The sequence below is a fragment of the Saccopteryx bilineata genome, chromosome 9 (assembly GCF_036850765.1).
Source record: "Saccopteryx bilineata isolate mSacBil1 chromosome 9, mSacBil1_pri_phased_curated, whole genome shotgun sequence".
NCBI lineage: Eukaryota > Metazoa > Chordata > Mammalia > Chiroptera > Emballonuridae > Saccopteryx > Saccopteryx bilineata.
This window is the reverse complement of record NC_089498.1, coordinates 51,406,251-51,427,173: the sequence shown is the minus strand read 5'-3', so window position 1 is coordinate 51,427,173 and position 20,923 is coordinate 51,406,251. Positions and strand designations below refer to the sequence as shown.

General features: G+C 37.6%; 1 protein-coding gene and 1 pseudogene across 2 annotated transcripts in view; both read right to left on the bottom strand.

The window, feature by feature from the left end:
* LOC136313146 (vesicle transport through interaction with t-SNAREs homolog 1B pseudogene) overlaps positions 1-7,583 on the bottom strand; it is a 62,381-nt pseudogene extending 54,798 nt beyond the window's left edge.
* The window catches only part of PRKG1 (protein kinase cGMP-dependent 1), a 1,486,994-nt gene that overhangs the window by 1,225,102 nt on the left and 240,969 nt on the right, over positions 1-20,923 (bottom strand). The window lies entirely within an intron of this gene.

The window sequence follows — 20,923 nt, the reverse complement described above, 5'->3', positions numbered from 1 at the left end:
GGCTAAAAAGCCAAAGAATCAAAACTGGATTAATCTGCACTGTAGGTTTCCTGAATGGGCAAACATATGTGAAATTGTTTTGACACACATACCATGAAACTACTAAACTATGACACTTACTCTGAGCACAAATACATTTTTTCATTTGATGCAGCCTGGAGAGAGAGAGACAGTCCTAGAACTTTTGGAATTCTTTGCTACTTAAAAAAAAATCATGGCTAAAATGAGATTAGAAGTTTTATTATTCAACAGAGCGCCAAAGCTCCCCCAAAACTGGGACACAGAATCTTGATTATATTTTTTAAAATGTTAAACCTGGCCTGACCAGGCGATGGCGCAGTGGATGGAGTGTTGGACTGGGATGTGGAGAACCCAGGTTTGAAACCCCGAGGTCGCCAGCTTGAATGCAGGCTCATCTGGTTTGAGCAAAGCTCACCAGCTTGGACCCAAGGTCGCTAGTTTGAGCAAGGGGTCATTTGCTCTGCTGTAGCCCCTCAGTCAAGGCACATATGAGAAAGCAATCAATGAATAACTAAGGTGTTGCAACAAAAAACTGATGATTGATTCTTCTCATCTCTCTCCATTCCTGTCTGTGTGTCTCTGTCTATCTGACTCTCTATCTGTCTCTGTAAAAACTAAATAATTAAAATAAAATAAAATAGAATGTTAAACCTGATACTAAACATTAATCTTTTTCTATGTACCCAAAATACACTACAATTTATGGAGTATTAGATATGATTTCTTAAATACAATCTCACATATATTACCAAAAGAAAAAAAAGTGTTACTTTTATGGTGCAAATATGTCATAATAATATACTTAAGAAATATAGAAAAATAGGAATTAAAAATACAGAATTTAAATTGAGTGTAAAGCTTATATTTTAATACTAATAAGGATAAATAGAAAGCATTCAGCTTTTATTCTGAATGATTCACAAAGACAGTGTATCTGACCAGCCTCAGCAGGAGTCTTTAAGTGAACCTTCAGGATTTGACTTCCTTTAGGAACACTTACCAATAGATGACCTCCTTCCTTCCTGGTCTTTCTTGTGACTAGATGCACAAATATGCAGATTGACTGATTGAAATTAGGAGTTGAGTGGGGGTTGTGTCTGGATGGATAAAACAGAGTGCAGTTATTGCACACTGTGAGAATCACAACCTCTTTCCCCTGGGGATGTGATCTCTTGTGACCAGTCACAGAGAAATAGGGTTTGGGGATAAGCATTGAATAGTTAGAGGTATAATTTAGAAAGTTAGATTTTTACTCCAAGGCACAGCAGAGTCCTCCAGTTTTATAAGCATCTAACTTAAAAAGCAACATTTCATAAAGAAGTCTTACCTCTTCTGATAGGGCCATATCTGAAAAACACTGGAGTTCACCACGTAGAAAATTTCTGAGCTAACCATGATAAAATGCAAATGAAGTTGTACTTCATTTCAAATCAAGGCAGAATCTCTAGCAGGTTATTCAATGCTTGTCATAATCCAGCCCCTTTCTAGTTTTTATTAACCTTTAATCACTTTCTAATATAAAATTTTGTTTTGTGGTTCTTAAACTTGATCATATATATCACCTGAAATGCAATGCTTATTAAAAAGGTCAAGATCCCTTGACCCTACCCCTGCACTCTGGTTCAGTGGGTGTCAGGTGAGACTCAGATATTTACATATTTAAGCAGCACCTCCAGCGATTGCGATGCATGTGGCTCCTGAGCCACACACATCAAAAGTACCCAATGCTTAATTAAGCTGCACTCCCCAAATTGCCATTCTCTCTTATGTCTCATGACCTCCTTCTCCAGCATTTCTGTCTTTCAGCTAATCATTACTGAGCACTAGTCTAAACTAACTCTTATTCATCTTTTAAAGCTAACTCAAGCATGAAGTTCCCTGGTAAGGATTTCATGATCCTTATAGGGTAAATGACAGCTAAATTAATTCCTTTGCTCACTAAGAACCCTAAATTTAGTATAATTCTAGCATTAAACAGCTATATTACAATGATTGGTATACTTAGTTTCTCCCACTAAACTATAGACCCGTTACAAAGCAAATGTTTCCAACAAATACTTGGTAAATAAATGAGACTGAGTAAAATAATGAACAGACTTCCACGGTAAACTTTCAGATATGAATGGCTTGTCTAAATAATGTTCTTAAGCTTCATCGCCCCAAGTCTTCCTGCTCCCAAATACTCCCCTTTCCCAGGATATTGAAATTTTAACTTCACTTTATCATATTGACTGATAATCTATTAAATTAATAGTTTGGGTTAATAAACATTTTTCTTTTAAGATGAAAATCTCTCTACAAGGTTGTTGGTCAAATAAGTTTGTAAAAATATGGTTTTTATGTTTGCTCATTTATAGTTTGCATCGGGGGCTGGGCAGCACCAGGTCTATGTGGTTTGTGAAACTGCAAATTATGTTCCTGCTTGGGAAGGGCCCTTGTTTTGCTAATGTTTGCTGGGGGAGAGGTTTTCACACCAGAAAGTTTTGAAAGGAAAGAGCAGAAGGAAAAGAGGCAGACAGAAACCATGTTTGCAGAGAGAGAGAGAGCAGAGAGAATGCAGAGTGCTGAGAGAGAAGTCATGTTTGCAGAGTGAGAGCAGAGAGAATGCAGAGTGCTGAGAGAGAAGTCATGTTTGCAGAGTGAGAGCAGAGAGAATGCAGAGTGCTGAAGAAGAAGCCATGTTGGCAGAGAAGGGAGAAGGTGTGCAGATGGGTATCCAGAGGTGAGGGGCTTTGGCAAGCTCTGCCGAGACTGGTGGGGCCTTTGATTCTAGGAGGAACCGAGGAAGATTCTCCTGGTTGTGGAACTGGATAATGTGTCAGGGCTTTCTGAGCTCTGAATGAATTAAGAGGGAAGTGTTTTCCCTTTGTGTTTGCTCATCAGCCAGTGTGAGGCTTTAATAAAGGAATGGCCCACCATTTCTTGGCTCCACTGTTTCTTTACCATCTGCCCAAATTCAATGGGAACCTGCGTGTGCATGGCTGCGAGGGCCGCAACTACTGGCCGTACAAAGGTAGAATATTTAACAGGCCTTTACTCCAAATAGAATGTTCTAATTAGATTGCTCCCCCTGCCCTGACCCCGGACTCACTTTCCTAATTCCCCTGCAACATTTCTAATTTTGAGGGGTAAGTTATTAAGTTTTGAAATATTCTAAAACAAAATTGAATAAATATCCAGACTACATTATTTTTACTGAGATTTCTTATTCCAAAAAGAGTCACATATAGGAATTAAAACTTTGTTGTTGAGTCCTAGAATTTAAAAAATGGATAGAAACCCATCTAACCCATTCTATTTTACAGAAAGAAAAATAAAGTGCACAGAATTTAAGGACAATTCCAAAGGTCATGCAGTCCTCCTCCCTTCATTAAATATCTTGGATTGTATTTCAAAATGGCAAATAACACTGATGATTTTAAAATGCATACTTTACTTTTAGAAGAAAATGATTGTACCTTATATTACCCATATGGAAATGCTGGATTAGAAAGAAATAAAATGTTTTTTATGATATGTGAATGGCTGTAGTCCACATGATTGATTTAATAGCATCAAAAACTACTGACCATAGATCACAAGTCTTCAAAATGAGGCACAAATTAATGTTTTACTCACTATTCACTCTATGATACTAAAATGGATCCAAGATTATAGTAAGGAGGCTAGAGTATCTCATTGTGCCTGTGAGATATAATGAACCTTCCCTAACTCATCAAATAAATGAATTTCTTCCTAAGATTAAGTTAAAGCATTACTCACTGGGTTCTAGAAATGGCTGTATACTACTTGTGTGAATTGATCAAATTACTTTATCTCTTTCAGTCTCAGTTTCATTGACTATAAAATGGGGATAATATGGTACCCAGCATGCAAGATTGCTATGAGGATGAAATAAAATAAAGCACTTAAAAGCATTTAGCATAGTACATAGCCATTAAGTCACAAGAAATAATCATTATTATCTTTCTCATCATCGTCACTATCATCAATCTCACAGTTAGAAACAACATGGATCCAAATAAGAAATACAGTTAAGTCTAACTTCATCTACTTGTATTTTGAATGCTTACTAGTAGCTCGACAAGGCTCCAGTAATGTGCATGCATTTATTCTTTACAACAAATCTATGTGCTATGGTCTGAATGTTTGTATTCCACAACATTTACATGTTGAAATCCTACCCCCTAAAGTTGATGGAAATAGTAGGTGGGCCCTTTGGGAAGTGAATAGGTTATGAATAGGTTATTCAACCCTTATAAATGGCAATAGTGCTATATAAAAGTGACCCCACAGAGACTCTTGGTTTCTTCCACCATGAGAGGACACAGTGAGAGGGCACCAACTGTTAATCAGGATTAGGACCTTTGCCAGAGAATGCAACCATGCCAGTGCCTTGATCTTGAACTTCCCAGCTTCCAACACTATGAGATACAAATTTCTGTTGTTTATATGATACCCTGACTGTGGTAGTTTGTTATAGTAGCCCAAAGGACTAACACAGGTAGGTCCTATTCCACTTATCTTACAGATGAGAAAACCGATATGGCAAGGGATGACTGTAATTTATCTGGGATCATCAGGTAGTAGGTAGAAAGATGAGATATAAATAAGAGCGATCTTGGCACCACTGTGCTAAACTATTCCTCAGAAAGCAATACTCCACTTGGTTCACTCAATTTTATTGCTCAGAGTTCCTGAGGACTATTATTTTCATTTAATATTTTTCATAGTCAGAGACTCAGTGAGCCCAAACTGATAAATACATTTTAAGAGTAGTATATCAGAGTACAACAATTTGTCCTATTATTTTCCAGCTCCTGCTTCATTGGTGCTGGCCAAAGCATTTCAGCAAGGAGACAAAGTGAAGATCCAAAGGGGAAGAGGATTAGCTTAACAACTAGAGCATAATAAGGATAACAAACACTTACTGCTTATTCATAACATGCCTGGCATCACAACTGATACAACATATCTTTCATTTCTTCTTCCACTCACATAACAACATAGGAAATATTTGTGTGTGGTAGGTCACTGGACAATGAATCAGAAGTTCTGGTTAAAATCTTCTTTCTGCCTATAATTATAATATTTATGCAGCCTTAGGCAAGTGATTACACAGCTTTAGCCTTTAGTTTTCTCATCTGTTCAATGGGCCCAATTAGCCACCCTCACAGAGTTGTGTGGATAACATAGTTCATAGCTATGAAGCACATAGCATAGTGTCCAACACACAGACTTTCAATGTATTCCCAATTATTGTTAATATGTTAGTCTCATTCTCCTTTTCATTCCAATTCTATATTCAATATACTTTAATTTCCTTCCAGAGGTGTCGGTGACTATTCAGAAAGCTACCAGGTTCAGGCTATGTTGCAAATGGGACCTTACATAAAATAGGCATTGAATGAATGTTTGTTGAATGAATAAATAAACAGTTGTGACCCAAGGGTTTATTATACAACTGCTGCATTTGCTGTTTATAGATATAGGTTTTAGAACCTTAATATTAAAGCAAAATAGAAATGAACTCAATGGAAAACATGAAATAAGTTACATTCTTCACCAACCCACACTCACTGGTAGGAAATTGCTAGCACCTTGAGGCAAAAACGGCTAAAATATCCACATTTATGCCTACAAATCTTGTTTCTTTAATTCATTCCCCTATATCTTTGTCACCTATTACCTATTTTTGTACTTAATATAAATTTTTCTTTTATATAGAAATCAGAAAACTTAGAATCTTCAAAATTTTGTCTGTAGAATGACGGGGGAAAAACTAGTCTCATCACACACACACACACAAATTAAAACTGTGTGGTGATGGATATAAACTAACTTTTTTTTTTTTTTGCATTTTTCTGAAGCTGGAAACGGTGAGGCAGTCAGACTCCTGCATGCGCCCGACCGTGATCCACCCGGCATGCCCACCAGGGGGCGATGCTCTGCCCATTTGGGGGTGGCTCTGCCACGACCAGAGCCACTCTAGCGCCTGGGGCAGAGGTCACAGAGCCATCCCCAGCGCCCGGGCCATCTTTTGCTCCAATGGAGCCTCAGCTGCGGGAGGGGAAGAGAGAGACAGAGAGGAAGGAGAGGGGGAGGGGTGGAGAAGCATATGGGCATCTCTCTTGTGTGCCCTGGCCAGGAATCGAACCCGGGACTTCCGCACGCCAGGCTGACTCTCTACCACTGAGCCAACCAGCCAGGGCCTATAAACTAACTTTTAATCACTTCACAATATATAGATATATCAAATCGTAAAGTTGTATCCCTAAAACTAATGCAATGTTATGTCAATTTTACCTCATTTTTAAAAAAGCTTACCAAGCAATTCTAACATGTAGCCAAGAATATAAATTAAAAATGTATCTTAGTAAAATATTGTCCAGAGTTCAAGGTTATGAACAATACTATTCATTATTCATATCACTATGGAACTAATATACAGTTTGAAAGCAGTGTCTCATATAATGGCCCTGGTAGTAATACAAAATATCTCATCCTCTGAACCTTTGCTCCTAAAACCATCCCAAATATATATTGTAAGGATCTTTTTATGCACCTTCAAACACTATAAGTGTGAAACAGCCTTCACTTGTTTCTAGAGGGCACTGGCATATTATACTGTTTCCATATTTTAATTGGCATTCTCTTTGAGAATATCTAAAAGTGGGCTAGTTTTGAAACTATTAGAAATCTATTTATCTTAATAAAAACCAGCAGGAAAAAATAGTACTTACAGAATTCCTGTGTTGCATTACACATTGTGGCAGGGCCTATGAAGGCACAGAAAGAAAATATAGGACATAGCCCCTGCTCTGAAATGACTTATCCGGAGCAGGAAAACTGTAATAAATTAACGTTCTAAATAGAATAGGTAGAAAATAGGTAAGTGCTAAGTGGGGTACTCATGCAAAGTATAAAACAGGAAGGAAAGTGGGATTAATATGGACAATAAGAATAATCACAACTTATGCTTATTGGAGCACCTGCTATGTCGTAGTACTATTCTATATGCTGCATAGCCATTCACTTATTCTAGGTTCTCAACCCTAGGAGCAGTTATTTTCTCCATTTTACCAGCTAGGACTCTGAGATGATGGAAATAAAGGACTTGCTCACAGTCACAGAGCAACCGGACAGTATAGCCTAGATCCAAACCAGTGACCTTGCTACACAGTAAGAAATAAATTTTTTAAAGAGGGACACTGGAACTGAGTCTTGATGAACAGCTAAGATTTCCCATTTGTTTTTATTTACATAAAGAGCAAGGTATAATCAAGAGACTGTCCCTCACTCTGCCACACACTGCTGTGTGACCTTGATCAGGGTGCCCCCTCTCAAGTTTCATTTCTGACACCTATAAAATGCTGTTCCACGGTCACTTAGATGCCTTTCAGTTCCGTACCAATCTCAATGAAAAGAAGAAATATGGGCACATATACTCCAAAGGCAGGCATAATGAGCAGAGGTGTGCACATACAAGGAGAACTGGGAGAAGGGCAGCAGTCAGAATCAGCTTCTGGCGTTCTAGGAGAGGCAATGCACTGCACCACCATGACGGTCCTCTTAATGGCTCTGTGTAATGAAAGACATATGCCATCAGAAGTTCCGTTTGCTCGGAGTATGTTAAAGAACCTGTGGCTCTGAAAAAGATAAAAGATATTCGAAGTCTCTTCTCCTAGTGAGAGAGTTTTTCCTGAATCTGCAGATCAGGGTCATAGCACACTCCTCAGAAAAAGGCTTGAAGTGCCAAATGCTCCTTTTCTGAAGGTCCTCTTCCGTCATGACAGCACTTCCCAGGTTTTGAGGGCCAACTTCATCTTTGTTTTCTCTGGATCATGGCAACACCCTCAAGTGGCTATGACTCTGTATAGGAAGGGTACAGAGAGTCATGCTTCCCAGTTATATCCTAATGCCACCCAACCTTATCACACAAAAGGTGGCAAAGAGCAATAGAGCTAAACTCCAGACATGTCAGCTTCATTCACAAATGATCCTACTCAATTTTCTCCTTGTTCTTTCAGGTCTATTGGAGATTCTGAGCCTTCACTTGGCCTGATTCTGGCCCGGGTCTTGCCATTGGAATGTGGTGACTGAATTTGGTTGCGTTGGATTTTCTATGAGATTTGATATAAACTTATCCCATGTGGTATTTTCATTCCTGTATACATTGCATTAGGATACCAACCACAGTTTATCTTCTAGGATATCAACCCTGGCTGAACAAGAACACCCAGTCTTCGTAAGTTCCAGGTATTAAATAACTTGTCATTAAAAAATATGACCGTGTTTCAAATTATCTTCTGAAGAATCATCTTGTTATAATTTTATTCCTAAATTGTTTCAATTGTGTCTTGAGAAAATAGAGAACATGCAGAAAAAATATATTTAAATAAATATTTTATCTGAACAATCATATACGACAGATAGTGAAAAACTAATTTTGGCTGCTGTTATGAATGTAAAAGAATCTAGGCAATGAAACATTTCATTATATTGTGATATAGAGCTGTTTGTCAAGATGTAAAAGTACATGACAAACTTTACGATCTAAAGTTACTCATGTGTGTTTTTCTTCTTAGACTGTGTCATCAGAAAATAGCCCACGGCTGGAGGAGGTTAGATGTAATTAAAAGACCTTTCACAAAGACAAGAGCAAGGGCAGCCAGTAGTGAATAAACACAGCTGGCTCCGTCAGCCCTGCATTTCCTCTTCAATGTTTATCACAGAGTGGAAGAAAATGGCATTATGTGTTTACAGCCTCAGACCAAATCAACAGGGAAAATTCTATACTCCTAATTTTCCATTCACATTGCACTAAACTTGGGAGCAATAGAAGCTAGAAACACGAAGATCATTGCATCAATAAAAATCACGAAACAAAGGAAAGCTTACTTACATAATTTGCTTTCTTTCAGCAGACTAACTTTTATTTCATAGGCCAAATGTATTCCAGAAACCAAGGCAAGATCTAAGAAACTTTGCATAGTTTTTACCTACCTGGGTGGTTCTTAAACACAATAAAAAATGATATTTTCAAAGAAGGAAGAAAATTGCGATTGTTCATTCTAAATCCTATATACAACTATGATATCTAGCCTTATGAACCAAAAAGAAATAAAAGTCCATAGAACTATAATAAAATAATTTGCAAGATGAATTATTTGTTTGGAGAAAGTAGGGCCAAATTTTAAACCCTTCTTTGCGATATAAAAATGAATATTCTAATTTCTACCTGAATTAAATTTGTGCAAGCTATTCACTTAGCAGCCAAACACACTAAAATATATTAGAGTTTTGGGTGGTATGACAAATCTCAGACTACACTGAAGTTCTTGAGTAAATATACAAACTGTAACATTTCAATGTCTGAGAGAAACCAATACAAAGAAGAAATAATCAACCTTTGAATAATTCTAGTCAATTTCCATGAATTTTAAAAAATTTAACATTGTCATTCAGTACTAAAATTTTATTTTCTACCGGTTACTCTGTTCTCAAAGAAAAGATAGCCAAGATTTTAAAATTAAATGAGACTTACTTCATTGTTCTCAACCAGCTGTGAATTCTATTTTGAAATTTTCATTTGCACAATTCTAGAGAAGGGGTTAGAGGGTATAGCCTTCCCTTGCTAGAACATTTGCAATTAACTTTAAATATATTGACTTTTCATATGAGTTTATGATCCACACTAAACTCATCAAATTAATAACAACACTTTCATGACAATGGTGATTAAATACTTTTTTCTTTTCTTTTATCTTTTATTTTTCTGTGAGAAAAGGGGAGATAGTGAGGCAGAATCCCACATACACCCCAACTGGGATCCACCCAGTGACCCCCTCTGGAATCGATGCTCCAGTCAACAAAGCTATTTTTAGTGCCTGAGTCTGATGAAGTATGACCAATAGACCTATTCTCAGTACCCAGAGACACACTCAAACCAATCAAGCCATTTGTTGCAGGAAGGGAAGAAGGAGAGAAAGAGAAGGAGAAGCAGATGTTTACCTCTCCTGTGTGTCCTAACTGGGAATCGAATCCTGGATGTCCATACGCTGGCTAACACTCTATCCACTGCACCATCGGCCAGGGCCTCATTATATTATTAAGAAAATACCCATTTGGACTTTTAGCATCAATATCACATTGTAAATCAAAATTTCCCTTTTATCCTCCTAGAAATCAACTAAAAAGCAATAAAGACAATAAAAAAAACCCTGCACGATTCGTTTTTAGCAAAGGTTGGGTGCGGGTGTAATCTGCAGACATTAAAATGTGTACAGACTGAGACCAGAAAAAGGCCTCATGGAAGGAAGTATGAAAACAGTATAAAAAAATACAGCAATAAAGAAACACAGGATTTCTGGCACTGAGAGATTTCAGAAGGGGACAGCACTTTCTGAAGGCGAGGGACACACCTTGAGATGCAAAATTAGAGCTGATTCATGGAAATGATTATTCATGAAAGTAGAAGAGGTGAGGAAAAACACATATCAAAATTTGACAGAGGAGGCACAGTTGTAGAAAACAGTCTCCATGGCAAAATATAAGAGAAGCTCTATGTTATATAATTAGGAAAATTGGAAAAGCATCCTCTTCTTTTTCCCCTACTCCACTCTCCCAGTCTCCCCTGCCAACTCCTGCCCCACTCTGGGACTTATCTGTCCAAAGCAGAAATGTTAATTTCTCAGAAATGAAATGGTAAGATGAAAAGAGAAGATGGCATGTGATATACAAAATTAATGAAAAGAATTATAAGAATAAAGCAAAGGCAGCCAAGAAATGAAAACAAATTAGAAGGAGCCAAAGAGAAATCAAGAATTGCAGAAAACACACTAAGGGCAATAAAGAATTAAAAGAGGGTAAACAAAATAAAGAGAATGAAATCAAAAACTAATTGGGAAGGGTAAGAGAGAAAATAATACACAGATTTAAAAAACAGACAAAGAAGATCTTAGATACATATAATATCTTTTTTCCTGGAAGAAAACCAGAAAAACAAAAGTAGGTAAAAATACAATTCAAGGAAAAAATGTAGAAATTAGAGAAGTTTTGTTAGGGACGGAAGAAGACTTGGGTGTTTGGCACACAATGCAAAATAAAAATATAAAATCATAGAATTGTACACCTGAAACTTATATAATCTTATTAATCAATGTCACCACAAAAATTTAATAAATACCTTAAAAATAGAAAAGTTTTATACTACAAGAATAGTCATCACTACAATAAGTTCTTATAATGTTATTCAAAGTTAAAGATACAAGAAGAATTCTTTAGTTAATCAAGCAAAAATACATATGCAATTTAGCAACAGTAACTATAAAGAAATAGAAAATACCTGATCAGGTGGTGGCACAGTGGATAGACTGTCAGACTGAAATGCAGAGGACCCAGGTTCAAAACCCCAAGGTCTCTGGCTTCAGCATGGGATCCTAGACATGACCCCATAGTCGCTGGCTTGAGCCAAAGGTTGCTGGCTTGAGCAAGGGGTCATTCTGTTCTGCTGCAGCCCCTCAGTCAAGGTACATATGAGAAAGCAATCAATGAACAACTAAGGAGCTGCAAAGAATTGATGCTTTTCATCTCTCTCCCTTCCTGCTTGTCTGTCCCTATATATCCCTTTCTCTGTTTCTCTCTCTGTCTCTGTAACTAATAAATAAATTAAAAAAAAAAGAATCAGGAAATGAGAACTCTTTAAAAAATTAATAAACTGAAGGCTATTCAGTGTTTCAGAGCACAGAGAAAGGAAGGAATCTTCCAATTATTTTTGGTAAGTGTGCATGACATGGTCTCTAAAATGAAGTGAATATTTGTCATACATACACACACAAAACTAGGGAACAATTTCACTTAAGAGACTCTATACAAAAACTCTAAAAAATATGCTTTAAGGTATATATATATATACATAAAGTATATATAAATATATATGTACAATATCAAATATAATAAATATCAAATATATTATCAAATATTATATCAAATATATATACTAATAAAGAGAATTCAGTAGTATTAAAATATAAAATATAAAAATTTATTCAATTTTAGAAAATTAATATAATTAATCATAATAAGAAAATAATATGATTGCCTTACAGCTCTTAAAAAGCATCTGATAAAATTCAGAAGATTTCCTTATACAAACAAGCAAACAAACATGAAACATTCAATAGAATAGAAATGGATGAATACTCCCCTAATGAAATACTGTTTCTTTATGCTTAATGAGAAAATTCTTAGTAAAGTCAAGCATAAAACCTGGGAACAATAGATTTATATAAAAGAACACAATTTCAATCATGAATATTGGAAAGAAGGATGTTAACACTATTTCTATTTGTATTGGTTTTGATTCATACCCAGAAATACCAAGAAACTCTACCAAAAAACTTACTGTAAACAATGTCAGAATTCACTAACATAATGACATATAAATTAATATAAAAATCAACAGTTTCCATATATACTTAATGTTAAATGTTAGAGAACCAGAATATATATTAAGGGAAAAATACAGAAAGGATGTAAAAAATAGAAATAAACTTTATAAGTTCAAAATATATAAAAAAAAAACACTATAACACTGCTGAATGAGGCCAAAGAAGGCTGTGACCCTACATTTAAAGTTGTCACTTCTCCTCCTGGTAATCTATAAATGTAATGTGATTCAAGTGAAAAAGTCTAACAGGAATTAAAAAACAAAAACATGTTCTGGAACTAGACAAGCCAGTTCTAAAGTTTATATGAACAAAACCCAAAAGAGGCCATCCAGGAAAATTCTAAAATAGAAAAGATGAGCAGGAATTGTGCCATTAGATATTATAATGTATTAAATCTTTAATAATAAAAGCAATGTGACACTGACATATAGAATAAATGAAAGAGAGGGGAAATCCAGAAATAGGGCCAAACAAGTTAGAATTTAATACATTACAATGAAGGTACATTTCAGAACAAGAGAGAAAATGGTGCTGGCACAGCAAGAAAATTTAGGAAAAAGATAAGGTTGGATCCACCCCTCCCACCGTATGTCAGGATAATCCAAACAGATCAAAGAAATAAATGCAAGAAGGAAGAAGAGGGGGAACCACTATTATCTTAAGAGTCCTGGGCGGGGAGAGAGCACATGAAAAATTCATAGTCTCAGAGTGTGAAAGGTCTTTGTAATAATACCTGAAAAGTTCAAAGCATATAAGTGAAAAAACTGATAAATTCAACTACAGAAATATCTAAGATATTTCTTAGTCTTCATTGCAAGAACAAAACCAATACCTTAAACAAAGTAAAAAGACGAAAGCAAATGGCTTCTGTGAATAAGGTTCTCAATCTTTTTTTTTTTTTTTTACAGAGGCAGAGATAGACAGGGACAGACAGACAGGAACAGAGAGAGATGAGAAGCATCAATCATCAGTTTCTCGTTGCGCGTTGCGACTTCTTAGTTGTTCATTGATTGCTTTCTCACATGTGCCTTGACCGTGGGCCTTTAGCAGACCGAGTAACCCCTTGCTGGAGCCAGCGACCTTGGGTCCAAGCTGGCGAGCTCTTTGCTCAAGCCAGATGAGCCCGCGCGCGACCTCGGAGTCTCGAACCTGGGTACTTCCGCATCCCAGTCCGACGCTCTATCCACTGTGCCACCGCCTGGTCAGGCAAGGTTCTCAATCTTACTTGCGCTAAGAAATATACAGATTACACCTACTTCGAGATCTTTTTTACCTACTACACAAAAATATGACTTGAATAACATCATCTTTTGACAGGACTAGAAGGAAGAAGGGACCCATTCATTGCTGCTGGCAGTGTAAACTGGTAAAATCCCAAGGGCAGGCAATTTGCAATACTTAACAAAATTATAAATTCATGTATCCCTTGATCAGCATTTTCACTTCTAGGAAGTTATTCAACAGATTCAAAAATTGTAAATAATGCATGAAAGGGGTTTTTACAGTACAGCTTGTCATAGCCAAAGTTGTGGAAATGTATGCAAGCATAATGAGAAGGAGATGTACTTTTGAGAGAAAAAAGTAGTCCATTCACTTTATATGCTTCCATTTCGGTGAATCGGTGAGACAGTACAGACTTATATTTGCTTGAATATACTGTAAAATCTCTGGAAGGTCAGAAATTAGTGGAGAGGAAGCTGGTAGAGAACCAGGTAAAGAGAGTAAAAATGAGTGAAGTGATCTTGTTAAGAGGAAGACTTTCACCATTTCGTAGTTTTTTATTTTGGTACTCTGTGAATCCATTACCTGTTGTTCGATTACTCTTAATTAAGACATTAAAATGCATCTACCCTTTGCACCAAATCATTCTATATTTAGGAATTTATCCTAAGGAAATTATTTAAAATGTGCACAATGATATTATTATAAGAAGTACTCATTGCAGATTCGTTTAAAATAGTGAGTATAAAAGAAAAAAAGGTAAAAAAGTCATTTAAATTCTAAATGCCCAACCAATATAGGACTACTTAAATATACATCATTATACTTACATCATAGAATACCGTGAAATCATTAAAAGTTATATTACAAAATAATATCTAAAGTTTTGGTAATATGTTGATAATATATTTATGGTTTTGTTATTAAAGCAATTAGCCTGAATGCTGGTGGCACAGTAGAGAGAGTGTGAACCTGAGATGCTCAGGTTCCGGGTTTAAAACCCAAAGTTGCCAAATTGACCACAGGCTCGTTTGACTTGAGCATAGGCTCACCAGTTTGAGTGCAGGATTGCTGGCTTGAGTGTGGGATCATCGACATGATCCCAAAGTTGCTGGCTTGAGCAAGGGGTCACTCACTCAGCTGGAGCCCCCTGGTCAAGGCACGTTTGAGAAGACATCAGTGAACAACTAAGGAGCTGCAACTACAAGTTGATGCTTCTCAACTCTATCCCCTCCTGTCTGTCTGTCAATCTCTCTTTCTAAATAATAATAATAATAATAATAATAATAATAAAGCAATTAAATAAGGAGGCCTTTGAACTGGGGTTGCTCTAAAGCCTTGGCAGCCTACATAAGCAAACCAAAACCTAAGCCAGTCAGTAGACTCAAATCTGAGAAAACAAAACTAAAACAACCCATAGCAAACAGCTGACAAGTCTTTCCCAAACAAGGCAACCACTTATACTAAAGTCCATCAGATGATTTCCTTGCTTTGCATCTGTGTCTTTTATATAAAAACCCTTCCCCTAACTCCTCTACACAGAGTGCTCTTAACCATGTTGTTTGTTGCTGCCCAATTCAAACTGATGTTTGTTCAAATAAACTCTTATAATTTTATTTTTTGTATTTTTCTGAAGTGAGAAGCAAGGAGGCAGGCAGACAGACTCCTGCATGCACCCGACTGGGATCCACCCCGCCTGCCCACCAGGGGGCGGTGATCTGCCCATCTGGGGTATCGCTCCATTGCAGCTGGAGCCATCCTCAGCGCCTGGGGCAACTTTGCTCTAATGGAGCCTTGGCTGCGGGAAGAGAAGAGAGAGACAGAGAGAGAGAAAGGAGAGGGGGAAAGGTGGAGAAGCAGATGGGCACTTCTCCTGTGTGCCCTGGCCGGGAATCGAACCTGGGACTTCCACATGCCAGGCCGATGCTCTACTGCTGACCCAACCCAGCCAGGGCCTCTCATAAATTTTAATGAGCCTCAGTTTACCTTTTAATAGTTCCAAAACAAATGCAATATAATCCCATTTTGCAAAAAGTTTGTATGTATGTACTTACACATAACTAGATGATTCTCGAAGGTTACAGACCAAAATGATTTTTTCTGGATCATGGAATCAAGAAAGGTTTTAATTTTTTTTTTTTGTTAACATATATTCTAAAACATACATACTTCTTTTGTCATCAGACAAGCTTTAAAACCCAAGAGTCAAACATCAAAGTAAAATGAACCTTAATGCATGTCTGTTTCAATACAGTAATGTGGAATCTATTTTGTCTTGGTGCTAGTTTATGACTAGAATAGCATAAATCAGGCAATCAGTCTACAAAATAAAAATGTCTGTCTGAACTTGAGGATTATTACAGCTATTGCAGAAGAATATTCATCAGACACTGTTAGAAATGCTTCTTTTATGTCATTTTATTTAATTTTCACAATATCTCATTGAGGTTGATATTGTCATTGTTCCATTTTATAGAAGATAAAAGGGAGTCCTAGCTAGGTTAAGTAACTTTTCTAAGATCTCATTGTTTGTAAAGAGCCAGGACCTAACTCTATGAAAGGTTTGCAGGGTTAGCTATTCTGTATGCTGCCCATATTGATTGAACAAACTGACTATTTGTCAAATCCCTACATGATAATGTGAGGTGTCATCATCACTGAAATCAATTTCAGAAAGTGGTAGATGCCCCGTAAATTCAGTAATCTGAATGTTGAAAGAAATAGACCAGCAATCTCTGGACACTGAAGCATTAATTGGCCTATCTCCTGCACCTGCTAGCAGTAAGTTTTTCCTGATGGTTGTAACCACCAGAGCTGAAATTCTGTATCTGAAAAGTGGCAACACTAATAACATCAGTCTCCTGACCTGGGTAAGGTGAGCAGTGAACAACATTTCTTTACTGTGAACTTTCAAAAAAGACAGGCCAAAGAGTTGCACAAATTAAAATGAAGAACTCTATGGCATTAGCTAAGTGATATTATCTGATTAGATTAGATTTGAAGAAATAAAAATAAAAACACAACTGGCTGTTGCAATTTGTTTTTAATCTAGCTAATTGTCTTAAAATAAAACCAGGCCATTCCTTATTAGTTTTACCTCAGTCATTGCTAAGTGGCATATAACAAGTTGTACTGATTAACTTCCCACTTGCTCATTTCTTCAAAATTATCATGGCTACACAGGATAAAGATACATAAACTTAAGCAATGTTTGAAAAGAAAATATGGCGATTCTTACTGGTGTATAAATTTACTAAATAATCTACTTAAATGAAAGAAAAACCTACAATATTAAGATAAAGTTTCTCAAATCTGGTGAGATCAAATTTTTGAATAAGAGTAAAGATGTGACATCATTGTCTATGATTAATAGTCCATCAAAAATAGGCCTGAGTGAAGGCTATGGATCAATCACTTTTATCTTATGAATATAAAGTAAAAATGGAATTTAAATGGAAAGACTTCAAAATACCAGGAAGGCCCTGGCCAGGTAGCTCAATTGTTTAAAACAGCGGTTCTCAGCCTGTGGGTCGCGACCCCGGTGGGGGTCGAATAAAGCCATTGGAAATACATATTTTATTTAAAAATGTATTGTATAATAAATATATATTTTCCGATGGCTTTAGGCGACCCCTGTGTTTTGGTCGTTCAACCCCCGCCGGGGTCGCGACCCACAGGTGAGAACCACTGGTTTAGAGCATTGTCCCAACATGCAGAGGTTGTGAGTTCAATCCCCGTCAGGGCACATACAATAGTCAACCAATGGTCCCGGCCAGCTTAGCTCAGTTGGTTAGAGAATTGCCCACAATACCCAGGTTGAGGGTTCAATCTCTGGTCAGGGCATATACAATACATACAATAATCAACCAATGAATGTATAAAAAAGTGAAACAACCAATCTATATCTCTCTCTCCATCTCTCTCTTTAAAACCAATAAAAAAATGTTTTTAAAGAATCAATCATGATGGCATGAATAAATGGAACAAGTGGCTCATTCTCTCTCTCTCTCTCTCTCTCTCCCTCTCTCTAAAAAAATCAATCAATAAAATAAATTTTAAAACACCATGAAAATGCTAGCTCGCAAATATCATCTTTGGAAGTAAAGATGTCATTGAGATAAATATCTGAGGAAAGATAAAGGTAAATTCTGTGTATGTTTGGGATGGAGGACATTACTGAGACAAAAATAAATGGTGGAGCCCTGGCCAGCTGACTCAGTGGTAGAGCGTCGGCCCGGCGTGTGGAAGTCCCGCGTTCTGTTCTCGGCCAGGGCACACAGGAGAAGTGCCCATCTGCTTTTCCACCCTTCCCTCTCTCCTTCCTCTCTAACTCTCTCTTCCCCTCCCTTAGCCAAGGCTCCACTGGAGCAAAGTTGGCCCGGGTGCTGAGGATGGCTCCATGGCCTCTGCCTCAAGTGGTAGAATGGTTCTGGTTACAGCAGAGCAACAGCCCAGATGGGCAGAGCATCATCACCCCCTGGTGGGATTGCCAGGTGGATCCCGGTCATGCACATGTGGGAGTCTGTCTCTCTGCCTTCTGGCTTCTCACTTCAGAAAAACACAATAAATAAATAAATAAACAAACAAATAAATAGTGGTATAGGAAAGGCATAAAAATTTAAGTTGGCAGCCAATACCAAACCACTGGTTGTGCCTCTCAAGAGTGATGGGCTGAAGAGATAATGAAGCTGGACCCGGCTCAGTGAGAACTGCTATCATTGATTGCCTGTGTCTGCCAAGGACAGGGATAAACACAAGGGACATTCAGGCGACATATTTGCCATCCCTAGACTAATCAATTAGGTAGATAAGAAAATCACAACTAGAATTAGCATCAGAACAGTAAAGGCAGCACAAAACATGTTTTTTTTTTTAAATTTTTTTTATTTATTCATTTTTAGAGAGGAGAGAGAGACAGAAAGGGAGAGAGAGACAGAGAGAGAGAAGGGGGGAGGAGCTGGAAGCATCAACTCCCATATGTGCCTTGACCAGGAAAGCCCAGGGTTTCAAACCGGTGACCTCAGCATTCCAGGTCGATGCTTTATCCACTGCGCCACCACAGGTCAGGCCCAAAACATGTTTTTCAGATAAAGAACATGTGTGTGTGTGTTGACACATATGAAAAAGACATTTTGTTTGGATTAATACACAGATATGGCCAAATGGGAATAAAGGCAATGGAATGAATGTTGGTGTCCCTGGCTTATCGTGATATGTCCAAGCTTTATGGCTCTAGGTGACCTCTTTTGATTGAAGTTTCCTCATTTATAAATTACAAATAATAGCCTGACCTGTGGTGGCACAGTGGATAAAGCGTCAACCTGGAAATGCTGAGGTCACCGGTTCAAAACTCTGGGCTTGCCTGGTCAAGGCACATATGGGAGTTGATGCTTCCAGCTCCTCCCCCCTGTCTCTCTCTCTCTCTCTCTCTCTCTCTCTCTCTCTCTTTCCTTCTCTCTCTCTCTGACTCCCTCTCTCTCCTCTCTAAAATGAATAAATAATAAAAAAATTAAAAATATATATTTAAAAAAATTACAAATAATAATACTTTGTATTTCATAGGATTTTCACGGGATCAAATGAGATTATGTGCAATAAATGTTTATTATATTATGCAAGATGGTGCTGGATATTCAGAACCCCTGCCTAAAAGCAAGAAGAATGCTTAAGGTGAATTCCATAGAACTAACAGGATGAGATCCAGAGGACTAACTAATTATTCAGCCTTGGAACTATGAAGTTTAATATAGAACAACCCGTGTCAGGAAAAAGCAAAATGATTCATTTCCCTCAGTAATAAATTCCTTCACGCACAATCTGTGCTTTCTCACAATCCAATATCAGCTGTACACTACACTAGAACCTTCAGGCTTGTGACATCGTCATTATATTTGAAGCAAGGTAAATTTTCTTGTTTACTATTTTATCATTTGATAGTAGCTGTAAGGTCAGTGGCTGCCACCACGGCCAGGCAGATGCAGGGTCCCACTGGATTTGGGCAGATGGTAAAGGAACAGTGGAGCCTAGGGATGGTGGGCCATTCCATTTATTAAAGTCTCCTAACAGTGGACAAGCAAACAGGCAGGGAAAACTGCTTCCCTTTCTCTCAGGGCTCCCAAGCCCCAACTTGGTCTCCAGTTCCACAATCTAGACTCACCCTCTGGACTCCCAGGCCCCCACTAACTTCAGCACTCCCCACCCAAACAGGCCTGGAGGAAATCTCAGGACTCCCAAACCCCTGAGCACTCCCTCTCTCTCTCTCTCTGAACTCTCCAGCTAAAAAACAGGCTGGAGGGGAAAAAAAACCCTTCTCCAGCAAACAACAACCCCTCCTAAGCAGGAAGGCAATCCCCAATTTGCAATTTGCTGCCTGAGGGCAAGCACCTCAGCCTTCCTTAAACTATACACACATGGCACTGCCCCAATACAAGTGAGCAAATCTAAAACCGTTTGTTACAAACTCGTTTGCCCAACAGTAGTTATAATATTTGTACCAAAAAGTTCACTATCCATCCTGCAACAATTTAAGAGAGAAAAGAAGTCCAGAGACAATGTTATTAATCTTTTCTCTTTTCCAGAATATGCTTCTTTCTTTCTTTCTTTCTTTCTTTCTTTCTTTCTTTCTTTCTTTCTTTCTTTCTTTTTTTCTTTTTTTTTTCTAGCGAGAAAGAGAATATTGACAGACAGACAGGGAAAGACAGGCAGGAAGGGAGAGAGATGAGAAGCGGCACTTTATTGTTCATTGATTGCTTTCTCATTTGTGCCTTGACAAGGGTGGGGAGCCTTCAGCCAAACTAGTGACTCCTTGCTCTAGTCAGCAACCTTGGGCTCAAGCTGGTGAGCCCATTCTCAAGTGGTGACCTCAGGGTTTTGAACCTGGGTCCTCAGTGTCCCCAGTAGATGCTCTATCCACTGCACCACCACCTAGTCAGATACCAGAATATGTCTTGAAAAATAGTTTATACATGTCACTCCTTCCTCCTCCTCCTCCTCCTCCTCTTCTTCTTCTTCTTCTTCTTCTTCTTTTTAGAAAATTAAATTTAACAGGGTGACATTGATCAACAAGTGTATATAGATTTCAGGTAAACATCAACTACATCATTTGAATAGTCTATTATGTTGTATATAGATTACTCAAAGTCAAGTCATTTTTCATCACCTTATATTTAATCCTCTTTATACCCTCTTTTTCTTTCTTTTTTTTGTGTGTGATAGAAACAGAGTCAGAG